The sequence below is a fragment of the Pinus tabuliformis genome, chromosome 3_2 (genome assembly GCF_031772625.1).
Source record: "Pinus tabuliformis cultivar Carrire ecotype Pingquan chromosome 3_2, CPIR1, whole genome shotgun sequence".
NCBI lineage: Eukaryota > Viridiplantae > Streptophyta > Pinopsida > Pinales > Pinaceae > Pinus > Pinus tabuliformis.
The window spans coordinates 56591383-56596388 of record NC_142302.1 but is presented as its reverse complement, the minus strand read 5'-3'; positions in this window follow the sequence as shown (position 1 = coordinate 56596388).

Below are 5006 nucleotides of genomic sequence, written 5' to 3'. Positions count from 1 at the left end.
GCAAAAGATATGGATCACATGATGCATCCACATGCAGTTTGCCTTGGGATAGAATTAAGAAGGAAAGAAACCAACCCAAAGGTAAAACTAATGACAAAGAGAAAGGTAAAGCACCTGAATCCACTCACTATGTTGTAGCACATTGTAATATTGGAGTAAATGAAGACTTATTTAATGCTTCACTTGCTTCTTGGAAAAATGATTGGTTGCTTGATTCAGGAGCAACTTGCCACATGACGTTTAGAAGAGATTTTTTTGAAGAATTTACTGACAATGTTGATGGAGCAGTATACTTTGCAGACAAATCAAAACTCAAGCCATTAGGGCTTGGCACAATCAGGCTTAAATTGCCTGGTCTTCCAGACTTTCTTCTGCATCATGTTTTATAGCTCCCACAACTGAGGAGAAAATTGTTGTCCTTGGTCCACATTTGGGAGAAAGGACACTCCATTCATATGTTTTATGGAAAGGTTGAGGTGAGAAAATCATCAGATCACTCACTTGTCATGACGGGGATAGAAGAAGAAAGGCTTCTCAAGCTACAAGGTATCTCTGCTCGTGCACGAAATTTCTCATACAATTCTCATTATGAAGAAGGTACATTTCCATCAAGTTTATTATGGCATCCTAGATTTGGACACTTGAACTATGACAACCTTCGCTTGTTGAATAAAAATGGTGTTACTGGTTTTCCTACAATTCCTAGGAAACTTAAGCAATGTGATGCTTACATTCTAAGAAAGCATAGAAAACAATCTTTTCATGATTCACATTCCAGAGCACATAGAAAACTTGAACTCATTCATTCAGATTTATGTGGTCCAATGATTGTTCCTTCTACAAATGGAAATAAATATATGATGAAATTTATTTATGACTACACCAGAATGTGTTGGGTTTATTTATTGAAGAACAAATCTGATGCTTTTCAAACATTCAAGAACTATGATACATGGATTGAAAATGATGCAAAATCTCATATTCGCTCTATTCGCACTGATAATGGAAATTAATACACTTCAAATGGATTTGAAAACTATCTTCGACAACATGGGATCAAACATCAAACAATTGTGCCTTATAATCCCCAACTGAACGGAGTAGCTGAAATAATGAACAGGACAATCTTAAATATGGTGTGCTCCATGATGTTTTTCAACAATGTAAAATTGATGTTTTGGGCTGATGCAGTTCTATGTGATGTATATGTAAAGAATAGATGTCCATCTGATGCTATTAGAAACAAGACTCCTTATGAAATGTTGTATGGGAACATTCCTTCGGTAAAACATCTCAGGGTCTTTGGTTCCACATGTTATGCCTTGATACCAAAGGTACACAGAAACAAACTTGGTGCAAGGAGTTGTAAGTGTATCTTCCTGGGGTATTCAAACACCTCCAAAGCATACTGTCTCTATGATGAAGTCAATAAAAATTTTGTTGTATCTAGAGATGTAATATTTCTTGAATCATCCAAAGCTGACAATGTTGTTGAGCGGAAACTTGATCGCTTGGATAGATTCACAAATGCAAAATCATTTCAAGAATTTTATAATCAAATTCCACATCTTGAATTAGGATTTCCCGCATGAAACTCCAACAACAGATGTACTTTGAGTGATGTGATTGATAGAATTGGGAGAATCAATCTTTATTCAGTCCCAACTCAATCAACTGAGCAGCCTGGACAATCTCAGAAAGGTCCCCCAAAGTGGCTGAGAAAGACACTTCAAAATGTTCATCCTGATGAAGTTGGAAAGACAGGAACTAGAAATTCAACTCGACAAAATGGAGGTGATGTAGATGACTCTGATTTACCTGTTGATATGGATGTTTCTTATGATTGTGAATTGAATTTGTCTATAGATTTTGAATCAACTTCCTTCAAAGAAGAAGCTTCTCATGATCAATGGAAAGAAGCGATACAAAAGGAGTATGATGCCTTGATAAAGAATGACACTTGGAAGCTGGTTGATCCTCCATTGGGAACCAAACATATTGGCTGCAAGTGGGTCTACAAGAAAAAGTATAAAGATGATGGCTCACTTGACAAGAACAAATCCAGGCTTGTGGCAAAAGGTTTTACACAGAAGGAATGGGTCGATTATGAGGAGAATTTTCCCCCCACATCAAAATGGGATACCTTCCGGACACTCTTTTCCCTAGCAGCTCTTTTCCCTAGCAGCTCATAACGGTTGGAAAGTCCATCAAATGTATGTAAAAACTTCTTTATTGAATGGAGATCTATAAGAGAATGTTTTTATGTCCCAGCCTGAAGGACTTGTTGTGAAAGGACATGAACATAAAGTATGCAAACTTGTGAAATCCTTGTATGGCCTCAAAAAAGCACCGCGAGCCTGGTATGAAAAACTAACTGAGCATCTACTGAAACTCAATTTCAAACATTATGATCTTGATGCAACTTTGTTTGTCAAGAAAGTTGGAAAAACAATTGTATATCTTGTGGTATATGTAGATGATCTTTTGATGACAAGGAACAATGAGAGCTACATTGCATCCATAAAGAAGGAATTGAGGAAAGGTTTTGAAATGACTAATTTGGGCTATGTTCATTACTATCTTGGTATTGAATTAACTCAACATCCGAAGTCCATATTCCTTTCTCAAAAGAAGTACATTGGAGATCTGTTGAACAGGTTTCGCATGGACGAATGCAATCCTTTGACTACTCCAATGGAACAAAACTTAAAACTCACATCCATTGAAGGAAAATAATTTGAGGATGCAACAAAGTATAGACAGCTTGTAGGAAGTCTCAACTACTTGACTACTACCAGACTGGACATTTCGTTTGTTGTTCGAATCCTCTCCGAGTTTATGCAAAAGCCTTGTGAGGGAAATTGGTCTACTACAAAAAGAGATCTAAAGTACTTGAAGGGAACTCAAGCCTTTGGACTCAAGTATACATAGGTGGGTGGCTTCATCTTGATTGGATACTTTGATTTAGACTTTGATGGAGACAAACAAACTGGGGTATCTACTTCTAGTTATGCTATGAGTCTTGATTAGGAGCTGTCTCCTGGAGATCATGCAAACAATCAGTTCCAATAGATTTCACAACAGAGGCAGAATATGTGGCAGCAGCTGAGGAAACAAAAGAAAATTGTGTGGCTCAAGAAAATTCTGGAAGATTTGCAGGTAAAACAAGTACATTCGACTCCACTCATGATTGACAATACCTTGGCAATAAAGTTGTCCAAGAAACCAAAGTTCCATGATCGAATGAAGCACATCAATACAAAATATCATCTGATTCGACATCATATTGAGGCAAAAACAATCTATCTTTGCCATTGTTCCACTAATGAGAAGACTGCAGACATCTTCACCAAAGCGCTTGGAAGACAAAAGCTTGAAAGATTCAGAACGATGCTTGGACTCACCAACATACCTTCAGATTAAGGGGGGGAATGTTGACACCTAATCATAGGGATTGGGTGAACAATTGTAAATAGTGTAAATAAATAATAAGATAAAATGGAGAGTCATCGGGAAATGAGACTCAACAGTCACTCCCTCATGTATATAACTATGAACAACCTAAATGAATATACATAATCTCATTTGAGGAGTTACCTCCTGGCCTGACAGAAAATTCACACTCATGACTGATCATGGAGGATTGAGGTACATGTTTCATCAACCTAAGTTGAATTCCAGACTAGATAGGTGTCTAGATACACTTAGTGAATTTGACTTCAAAATCAAGTACATAAAAGGAAAGGAAAATTGAGTTATTGATGCACTCAGTAGAAGGATTGAGTTGAATCACTTAGCAACCATAAGCTCTTATGGAGTGGACCTGGTAGAGCAGGTCAAACATGTAGGGTAGTATGATGAGAAATATAAGTAGATCAAAGAAAAGATACAAAAAAGTAGTGAGAATGGACGAGATAAGGAATAGCATCTCATAGATGATGGATTAATTACATTCAAAAGCCTCATCATGAGATATTTTCATACAAATCCATATTACGTCCATTTAGGATACTGAAAGATTCTCATGGCCATTAAGAAATTTTATTTTTAGCCTAATCTAGAAAAGGAGGTGACTGATTTTGTTGCTAAATGCATATAGTGCCAGTAGGTGAAGGTTGAATGCAAGAATCCAACCAATTTATTGCATCCCATACACATTATGGAATGGAAATGGGAGGTGACCTATATTGATTTCATCACAATTTTTCCATGAACCTTCAAGAAACATGAGCCTATTATGGTGGTTGTTGACAGGTTGAGGAAGGTAGCTCATTTTGTAGTAGTCAACTCCACCAACTTAGTTAGTGAGGTGGCAAAAATATTCATAAAGGAGATTGTGACACTACATGGATTTCCCAAGAAGATTATTTCAGACAAAGATTCCAAGTTCACTTCCAATTTTTGGAAGGGACTATTTACAGGATTTGGGAGACAATTAGCATTCACTACAACATATCATCCACGGACTGATGAGAAAACAAAGAGAGTAAATTGTATCCTCAAGGACATGTTGAGGATGTATGTACTGCACGAACAAAAGAGGTGGGGAGAGTATCTTTGACTTAAGGAGTTTTCATATAGTAATGAGTACCAAGAGTCTTTAAAGATGAGCCGATTTGAGGCATTGTATGGAAGGAGTTGTAATACTCCTATTAGTTGGAGTGATCCAGTGAGTAGGTTCCTTATCATACTTGATATGTTAAAGGATATGGAGTAGGAGATGTAAGTTATTAGGCAGAACTTAAAGGTATCAGAGGATAGGAAAGAAAGCTACGTAGACCAACATAGGGTGCATAAAGAGCTCCAAGTTGGGGAACATGTTTACTTGAGAGTTAGACCTAAGACAATCTCCTTCAATAATTGGTAGTGTGCCAAGATGGAACCATATTTTTTTGGCTCTTTTGAGATCATTGAGAGGATTTTTTATCTCTTAGAAGTGAATTATTGATTCCCTTCACCGAGTGTGTTTCATGCTGCCAAGGTGGAGGTGAAGCCTCTTGACTCCC